The following is a 10,626-nucleotide window of genomic DNA, read 5'->3' as shown; positions in this document are numbered from 1 at the left end:
GTTAGACAGGTGAAAACAAGTCTGAGGCGGAGCAGGTGAGTCGGAAAATCAGGCGAGAAAACCACGACATCGTCGAGGTAACACAGACATATGGACCACTTGAGGCCACGCAGCGTGTTGTCCATGAGTCGTTCAAAGGTGGCAGGGGCGTTACAAAGCCCGAACGGCATTACGTTAAATTCATATAAGCCGTCAGGCGTAATGAATGCGGTTTTCTGGCGATCGGCTGCAGCCATCGGTACCTGCCAGTACCCCGAACGCAAGTCAAGGGACGAGAAGAATTCTGCTCCCTGAAGACTGTCGAGGGCGTCGTCGATGCGCGGCAAAGGATAGACGTCTTTGCGCGTTACCTTATTTAGCCGACGGTAGTCGACGCAAAAGCGAATAGACCCGTCCTTCTTGCGAACGAGAACGACAGGCGACGCCCAGGGACTGTGCGAAGGTTGAATAACGTCACGGCGCAGCATATCTTCGACTTGGGTGGTAATGACACGACGCTCTTCGGCCGAGACGCGGTAGGGTCGTTGACGTAACGGCTTATGTGAACCGGTGTCAATGTAGTGCTGCACTTCCGACGTGCGGCCCAGGTGAGGTTGTGAAACGTCGAATGAACTTCTAAAGTGGTGCAGGAGATCAAGAAGGTCGGCGCGTTCGGTAGGTGTGAGGGTATCGGCGATGGCACTCGAGAATGCATCCTTGGACGTCTCTTCAAGCGCGGAGATCGAAGACGACTGGCCGGAGTCGACATCAAAAGAGTCTCCGGGGACGTCAACCAAAGACGAAGAGTCGAGGAGTTCCACGATGCCAAGGCATTCACCAACGAGCAATGTAATCGGCGCACAGAGGGGATTGCAGAAGTATATATTGCTACAGCCGCCAGCCATGTCAAGTGTTGCGAAGGGTAGTCGGAGAGATTTACGGCTCATGAAGACGTCGGAAGGTGTGAAGAGGACCGTTGCATCAGTGATGGCATCGCAAGAGACGGGTACGAGAGCGAAGGAGCCAGGTGGAATATCTGTGTCCTCGCGCACGGTAAGTTTAGAAGGGCGGTCACAATCTTCGTGCGAGGGTGCGTCACAAGGAAAAAATTCAACTTCGGCGCGTGCGCAGTCGATCACGGCTTTATGACGGGATAAGAAGTCCCATCCGAGGATGACGTCATGCGAGCAGGTGGGAAGAACAATGCACTCGACTATGTAAACAATGCCGTGAATAAGCACACGTACAGTACAGGCTGCGTGCGGAGTGACATGCTGAGCGCTTGCCGTACGAAGCGACAGTCCAGAAAGCGGCGTGGTCACCTTGCGCAGCGAACGGCACAGTTTGGCGGCTATCACAGAAACGGCTGCGCCGGTATCCACAAGAGCGAATGCAGGAACACCTTCTACACTAATTTCGACCACGTTAGCAGGACAGGCGCGAGGACTTGGACAGTTCGAATGGGGCGCAGTTCTTGCCTCGTGAACTGCGACGTTCAGTTTTCCTGGTCAGGTGGTGCGGGTCGCCGACGCATTGGGGAGAGCGAGCGTCGGCGAGGGGATGGCGAGCGACGCGAAGGAAATTCTGGAAGGTCAGCACGAGCATACGGTTGGTGGGAAGGAGTGGCGTATTGGCGAAAGGGCTGGCTGCCGTACTGGAAGGGCCGAGAGGCGTCGCCGAACGCTTGAGGCCGACGTCGGCAATATCGGGCGACGTGTCCAGGAGTACAGCAAGAATAGCAGATGGGACGATTATCAGGCGTCCTCCAAGGATTAGCTCTCGGTGCGGTCCAAGATGCAGCATGGGCTTCCGGTGGCACCGGTTGGGAATGGGTCGCGAAAGACGCAGGCGGAGGCCTGCGTACTGCCTGCGCGTACGTAAGAGGCGCAGCCACAGGCAGGACTGGCTGCGCATAGGTGCGAGGAGTCGCGACAGGCTGCACTGCTAGAGCAGAGTTGAGATTCGTGGCTGCAGGCGGCTGATGGTGTGCGGAAGGGACAACTTGAGCGACCTCTTCGGAGATGAGAGTGCGGAGCGTGTTTGGAAGACTGGAGGTGGGCTCCTGAGTGAAGGGGACTAAAGAAAGTTGGCGGGCAACTTCCTCACGCACGAAGTCCTTGACCCGTTGAAGTAATGAGCATGGGTCGTACATGCTGTCAAGGCTTGCCACCAAGTCGTCGCTGCCCAGAGCACGCCGAGTCGAAGCGCGTTGCTTGCGTAACTCATCATAACTTTGGCATAGGCTGACGACTTCGGACACAGTGCGCGGATTCCTGGCTAGAAGCATCTGGAAAGCGCCGTCATCGATGCCCTTCAGTATATGGTGAATTCGCTCAGCTTCGGGCATTGCCGCGTTGACTCGTTTACACAGGTCCACGACGTCTTCAATGTAGCTCGTGAATGTTTCTGCCGTCTGCTGTGCTCGGGCGCGCAAGCGTTGTTCAGCGCGCAGTTTGCGAACAGTGGGTCGGCCGAACACTTCTGTAAAGGTTGTCTTAAAGATTGACCATGTGGGTAAGTCACTTTCGTGGTTGTGAAACCAGAGTTGGGCAACACCAGCCAGATAAAAGATGACGTGGGTTAACTTCGCTGGATCATCCCACTTGTTGTGCGCGCTCACCCGTTCATATGACGCCAGCCAGTCTTCTACATCTTCGTCGTCTGCACCGCTGAAGATCTTGGGGTCGCGTTGTCGTGCAACGCCGGTGCAAGTGACGGACTGTGGCGTCGGCGCCGTTTGGGATGAGCTGTCGGTCATGGCGGGCGATAGCGTTCTTGATCGCAGCTCCAGGGTTACAAGCGACGGGGTTTGAGTCCCAGCACCTCCACCAATTGAGAAGAGGTTTATTGGCGGCTCCTAAGGCAAAAGCGCAGCGACCGGGAACGGCGAGACAGCCCGAAGCACTGTCCAAAAAAGGCGACAGTAATCAACAGCGCGAGCGGAGCCGAGCCGCGCGTTGGCGATGTGTCTGTGCCGCGAGGCGCGTCTTCTTCTTCACAGCTCAATCAGTGGCATAGGAAGGGTACTAAGAGATAAGCTGCACGTGTTAAGCACAGCTTGTGCATTACACTTTGCGCATGGCATTGTTGCCCACAATGTCCACCCAGTCTATGCTTTAATAAACAGTCGATAGATGTGCTTCGTCTGTGCTGTTTTCATCTCTGTGTATATTTCAACTTTGCAGCACTGCTTTATTAGTAGAAGTATGACATTCCAACTAGCCCCAACGCAAGTCTTAATTAAAGATGTTGATAGACGATTTACTTGGCTTAACAGCTCTAATTAAGGCCAAGAATGTTTGTCTTATTATTCTAGTTATTCAGAGCTAGGCTTGTAAGGCAAATTGCGGTATAACGTACATTATACCAGCACGGACGACAGGCAGAACTTTGGCTACAGCTTCTAGGGACATGCAAGCGCTTTCGGAGCTCATTACACTTTGTACCGATGGCGCGAGCAGCGTATACAGTGCTTATAATAGGAGCGGGGCAAAAAATGTATTCCAAGCTATCCTAACTTTTCGCTTATGAACTGAACCAGTATCAGTGCGTTTAGCTCTTCGTTCTTCATTTATCGAATACTTTTAAACAGCGGCTTGTCATGCTTATGCCTCAGTAAACTTCCCTGGGGGCGGTTACTATATGATTGTTTATTTTCTGCTGATCTCTCGTGGGTGTGCTCAGGTGCGATAGATTTGTTCTTGCTAGGCAGAAAGCTTGTAACGTAGATGTTGTGACGTTGTAATAGCTTGTAGCATATACGTATTATCGCTAGTCACTCATTTACAGCGCGGACCGTCACATAATGTTCAACTTCGAACATTAGCATGCTGTAAGTGCAGTTGCCGTCACCTATGCTTCAGCGCACTGATTCAAGTATGCACCCATTCACTTATTCTTGATACATTGGCGATAGAGTGGGCATATAAGTTTTCATGAGATTTGGGATGGACGTGTGTAAATAATCTACAAGAAACTTACTATATGCCCAGAAATACAGGGTTAACGCGGGCAAGGTGGGAGATGGCTGGTTAGTTGGGGTTTAATGGCACAAAGACAACTGAGGCCATGCTGCGCCAGTCACAATGCAAAAGGAAACGCAAGGTTAGAGCAGGCAAACCTGCTTTGCGTTATAGTTCGTGTAAACAACCAGTTGTCTCTAAAAAGTGGAACAGGTTAGTAAATGACACAGGGGGTCATCTGCCAGTAATAGGGCAGGGTGTAAAGGTATATGTAAATTAGCAGTGTGTTCAATGGGGCTGGTTGGTTCATCTTTGGCATAAAAACAGGAACAGCGCAACACAGGACAAGCGAGTAAACAGGACAGAGCGCTGACTAGCAACCAAATGCTTTATTTGCAGAAGCAGCATATAAATACATCATGAAGGTGACATAAAGAATAAAAAAAAAAGAAGGATAAGTGTCAGCCACGAAGATAATCAATTTCTTTTGTTGAGAGCGTGAGGGACGGAGAGCTGACACATGCGTCACCACTTTTGAATATGCAAAATGCTTCAAAGATTTCCCGCGCACGCTTTTCACTATATCTGCCGATTATTTCGCACTTGTTAAAGGTCGGGTGCAACCACACGTCTTACAGTGCGCAGCTAGATGACTGTACGGGTTTCCTTTTAGTGAAGCGGCATGCTCGCGCAGGCGATCATTAATGCACTTCCCCGTTTGCCCGATATAGCGACGTTTACAATCAAGCGGGATTTTATAGACGACCTGGGTTGTACAGTTAATAAAGCCCCGAACATGATTCTTATAGCAGCTTTTGCGCGCGACAGTATGCTCCCTATTGACTATTTTGCACAACCCGCTCACTTTATTAGGAGCATTGCACACCACCCTCACTCCTTCCTTGGCCGCAATTTTCATAATGTTATGGGAAACACGGGCGAGGGCCTGAAACTGCTCCTTTCGGACAAGGAAGGTGGCTTCGTTGTCGCCCCTGTAGCGACCTACCATGTCAAGGCTGAGCAAGCCCTGAGCAGCCACTTCAAGGACGCAAGTGAAGTCAAGCCAGCAAAGGTGAAGGCTGAAGCAGCCAAACTGTGCGAATCGTCGGATCTGACCAAGCTAGCATCCTTTGTGTTCGTTGTGTTCTTCTCGGCAAAAACACATAATGTGGAACCGCCTTTTCGTGTGATTGTGTCGGAGCAGGGAACCCGGCAGCGACTCCCAGGTACTTTTCTGCACGAATCCCTGGGAAATCTGGAAGTGGACGACCCTTTCCTCATCCGGAAGTCGCATGATGTCTACTTTCTTGCATAGTGAGTGCCCACTAAAACACCTTGATCATTTGAAAGTAGCGACACTCTCCTCCTCACGGCGCTTTCCTCCTCAATTCTCCTCGCCCGCCGGCTGCGCACGGCGCGCTTTTCCTCCTGGGCTCCCGCGGACAGGCCGCAGCATTCTATGGAGGCGTGTTATTTTGGGCCAGTTGCGCGCCCCATTGGGGTTGAAAATTTTTAGAAATGCTAATAACAGCATCCATAATGCTGAAGGCAACGTTTATGAGGAGGTTGGTTTTTTTCTTAAAGCCTTATGAACGGGGTATACCTATGTAAAGGGAGCTTTGAGGCGAGTTCTATACTCCAGACAATTTTTCTGCCACATGGTCAGATGTTTTACTTCGTGCGTCTGACCTAGTATTGCTTGTGACACATCCCTTTGTGTGTGGCTTATTAAGCGAGAGTCTTAGACCCCTGTTTCAAGGTCCCGTTGTGAGCTACAGAAAATCTCACGTGACCGAAGAAAGGCCGGAAGCGAACCAAAGCATGTGCAGTCGCGTATACGAGATGATTGATGATTAGCAAAGTAATGATTGATTAGTGATTGGATTAAGATGAATTCGGGTGTATTAAGGAGGATTAAGGGGGATTAAAGTCGATGGAGGTGCATTAGGGTGAATGAAGGTGGATTAAGGTGCATAAAGGAAGACTAGGTTAGATTAAGGTCGATTAAGGTGGATTAGGGTGGATGAAGGTGTACTAAGGAGGATTATAGTGGATTAGGGTGGATTAAAGTGCATGAAGAAGGATAAGGGTGGATTAAGAAGGACTAAGATGCATTGAGGAGGATTATGGTGCGCTGGGGTGAATTAAAATGAAGCAAGGTTTGGGTACGGGCTAGTTGGTATTCCATGGTATCAATCGTCACTTACAGCGCATACATAGACGAGGGACAAAAAAGGACGACGAAGACAAGCGCTGACTTCCAACTGATTTTTATTATGAGAAACATACATATATATACTGGGACACTGTGGTATCTGTAAGTTCTGGTTTCGGTTTTGGTTCTTTACATCAGGGCGCCACCCAGCGCCAAACACTGTAAGTGCCTCCTGTAAGTTACCTCCTCCGAAATAGAGAGGCAGTCTCTGTCTGGTCCCCGACTGGAGCAGTCGGGCTCTTTTCTTGCGGCGCTGCGCGCCCCGGCCGTTTAGGCCTCATGCCGTAACCCTTCCGTCCGGCCGCCCCGTCGAAGCCACAACAAACTGGCGTCGAGGTAAACCGCTCACTTCACTTTTACGGCCCCTTGCCTTTCTCCTCCTGCTTCCGGCATGCAAGACGCCGCAACTACGTCTCCTCCGTCTTTGTTCTCGGTGCCCGGCATGGCGTTCGTACCCCCCATGCCGTCTTTCCTGGCGCTACCCGGCACTCCTGCGGTACCGTGGCTCACGTGGAAACGGTACTTTTGCACGTTTCTCGAGGCAACTGGAGGCGAGGCACTACAAGACGAGAGGAAGAAAGCCATTTTACTGAGCAACTTAGGCTTCGAGGGGCAGCGTCTTCTACTATGACCTCGCGTCGCAAACTGGCCAGACGGCCGCTACGTTCGAAGACATTCTTCGCATCTTCGACCAACACTACGAAGAAAGCTCAAATCCCCTGGTGCACCGCATTATCTTCCGAAACAGCAAGCAACTACTACCTGGGCAAACCTTCCAGGACTTCGTCACCGCGCTACAAAGGCTAGCGCCTGCTTGTGCGTTCGGCGCTTGGCACGGCGAGTCTCTTCGCGACCAAATTCTCCAAGGCGTCGCATCAAAAAGAGTTCGTGAACGGCTACTGTACGAAGGATCGTCTCTCACGCTCAAGAAAGCCGAGGAAATCGGACGAAGCGTGGAGCAAGTTGACAAGGAACTTGAAGTCTTCAGCAACTCGTCTATTTAGCGCGTCTCGACGCAACGCTAAGATGGCGTCGCCAGCCATCTCCTTCCTCGCCCGGGCGCGCAAGATGGTGGTCACCGCCTCCTTTCTCCCTCGACCCGGCGCCTTCAAGATGGCGATCAACGGCGTGGCGGGCAGTCGCATCGAGCGGCCGGCCAACGTGACGTCCGGCCCGAACTCCGCGAAGCCACTGGAGAACTCGCACCCCATTGTTTCCGATGTGGTTCACCTCGCCACATCGCATCCGATCCAGCCTGTTCGGCAAAGCACGTTACCTGCCGTGCGTGCGGAAAAGTGGGACATTACGCTTCGGTTTGCCGTTCGAGGAACCGAACGCAGCCACAGCCTCCTGCTCGAACGCAGCTTGTTTACGTTACCGCTGTTACAGAACCAGCCTCTACAGTCCCGGTTGTGCTTACAATTCAAGCACCGAATTTCCGTCCGGCAACAATTCGCGCCGAAGTCCTCATTGCGAATCCTACACTCAAGTTGCTCGTGGACACGGGAGCTACAGTGTCGCTGATGAACAGCTCCCTATACGAAGAACATTTCAAGGTTTTTCCATTATCTCCTTCGAGTCTTCGACTCAAGAATTATTCGCAGCAAGAAATTCTGCATTCAGGACGTTTCTCCGTGCTCGTCAAGTACCGCAACAACGCTGCAGTAGTGACATTTCACGTCACGAACCAAGGCACTTCTCTTCTGGGCTTAGATGCCATTCCAGTTTTGGGCATTGACATTCAAGGGTCTTCGCTCACATATCAAGTATCAGGACTTCCAGCTGACCCAAGCGTTCAGCCTCCGTCTCTTCCGCAAAACGCTCCAACAGAGTTCGCCCATCTGTTCTCGAGACAATTGGGACTTGTAAAGGGCTTCGTCCACGACGTTCGTCTCCGACCTTCAATGCAACCAGTCTCAGCGAAACTGCGTCCTCTACCTCTGGTTCTCCGGGAGCAAGTCTCCGCCGAGCTGCAACGCCTGGCATCAGCTGATGTCATCGAACGAGTCACTGCGTCCGAGTGGATTTCTCCGCTCGTCGTCGTTCGAAAGAAGGACAATTCCATTCGACTTTGCGTCGATCTTCGAGACCCCAACAAGACTATCATCATTGACGCCTTTCCACTACCGAGGGCTGACGAACTGTTGCATCGACTCGCTGGTGCTACTGTCTTTAGTAAGTTGGACTTGCAGTCCGCGTATCATCAGCTTTTATTATCCGAGAAAAGCCGTGAGCTTACTACTTTTATAACTCATGACGGTCTTTTCCGCTTCAAGCGTGTGTGTTTCGGTTTGGCATCTGCGCCATCCGCTTTCCAGCAGACCATGTCATCTGTTTTGAAAGACTGTACAGGCACCTTGTGCTACCTTGATGATGTGCTTGTATGGGGTCACACTCAACGTGACCACGACAGAAATTTGCAAACAGTCCTATCTAGGATAAGTAATGCAGGCATGCAGCTTAACCACAAGTGCGTATTCAGTGTCCCAGAATTAACTTTCCTAGGACATAAAATTTCCGCAAACGGCATTTCGCCGATGGATAGTAAAATTCAGGCAATCGTGGAGGCACCACAGCCTAAGGACAAAAAGGCTCTACATTCATTTCTGGGCCTCACGGGATACTATGCTAAATTCATCCCGCAGTATGCCGACGTAGTGGAACCGCTAAGGAAACTTCTAAGGCAAGGACAAGCCTTTGTCTGGGATTGGGATACTGAATGCAGCTTTCAGGCCATTAAATACGTACTTGCATCACGCCCGGTGGTACGCATGTTCCAACCGCATCTGCCTATTGTTGTGACGGTTGATGCTTCTGACGCTGGCATAGGAGCTGTCCTACAGCAAAAGTGCGGAAATGAGCTCTTTACAGTAGCTTTTGCTTCTCGTACGTTATCTTCCGCAGAGCGACGGTACTCCGTAGGCAAACGGGAAGCATTGGCATGTCTGTTTGCGTGTGAACATTGGCATGTTTACTTGTGGGGTCGACAGTTCACTCTACGAACTGATCACCAAGCTCTAGTCGCATTGCTATCTTCAAAGGGTCCTGGACAGCGACCGTTAAGAATTTCAAGGTGGAATGCAAGATTGCTGTATTACAATTTCTCCATTCAGTACTGTAAAGGTGACCAAAATGTCATTGCGGATGCATTGTCACGCCTACCTGTCCCTCCCTAATGTGAACCAGCACTAGATGAGGAAATAGTGTCTTTAGTTTCATATTGTATTACAAAGGAGGAATTCCAAGCAGCCACAGTGTGCCAAGCATTAAAAGACAAAATAGTAAAAGGATGGAGAACTGCGGCGGACCTTCCGCCAGAGTTACAGGCGTATGCTGCTGTACAGTCCGAATTGTCCTACATGGATAATCTGCTTCTCCGAGGTGAACGTATCGTTCCTCCTGCTTCCTTGCGTCAGACCCTCCTGTCTATTGCTCATGAAGGTCACTTAGACATTACTAAAACCAAGCTCAGATTGAGAGGCATCTACTGGTGGCCTCACATGGATAGGCAAGTTGAGGAACTGGTGGGAAACTGCTTTGCGTGCCAACAAGCAGATAAATCTGCCAAACCATCTTTTGCGCCATTACAACCTGTCGAATGGCCATTAAGACCATGGGAAAAGTTAGCCATAGACATAATAGGCCCTCTTGATCGTGCGCCACAGTATGCTCGCTTTGCTTTGGTCATGGTTGACTATCATTCCAAATGGCCCGAAGTTGCTTTTATGCCTTCCGTCACATCGGAAGCCATCATGCAGTCTCATGTCCATATTCAGTAGGGAAGGATTTCCTGATGCTATAGTGTCCGATAATGGACCACAGTTTGTTTCTGCACAGTTCGAAAACTTCTTGAAGGAAAGAGGCATTAAGCATTTCTTATCCTCTCTTTACTACCCGCAGGCCAATGGCCACGTAGAAAGATTTAACCATGTCCTTAAATGATGATGATGAAGCAACACTTGCTGGGCCCGAAATAAATCGGTGGTGCACGCAGGCACCAGACGGGGTGGTTCCCTAGTTACGGGACCCATATGTTTCCAGCAGCTCCTGGCCCCTGTCCGTCAGTGCGAGCTGAATCGGTAGGGCGGGGCTGGATAACAAGGTCTCCCATCGCTCAAGGGATTGGGGGTGTTGGTGGGAAGGGGAGGAGGGGGGGTCTTAAGTTCTGTGCACTCTGCCAAGACGTGCGGCAGGGTGCCCTTTTCTCTTCTGCAAAAAGGACAGAGGATATCGTATTCCGCAGGGTACATGCGGTTCATGAGTACGGGATGCGCAAGCGATCCCGCCTGCGCTCGACGCAGGATCGTCTGTTGTTGCCTGGTGAGTATGGGGTGCGGTTCTGGCAGTCTGCACCTTTCCTCTCGGTACATCCGGGTAATGTGCCGAAAGCTGGTAACCGGGTGCGGTAGCTCTTCCGGCTCGTGCTCGGCCCGGATTGACATTTCTCGGGCATTGTAGTCGGCGATGGTG

This window comes from Dermacentor andersoni, chromosome 11 (genome assembly GCF_023375885.2).
Source record: "Dermacentor andersoni chromosome 11, qqDerAnde1_hic_scaffold, whole genome shotgun sequence".
NCBI lineage: Eukaryota > Metazoa > Arthropoda > Arachnida > Ixodida > Ixodidae > Dermacentor > Dermacentor andersoni.
Note: the sequence above shows the minus strand (reverse complement) of the source record.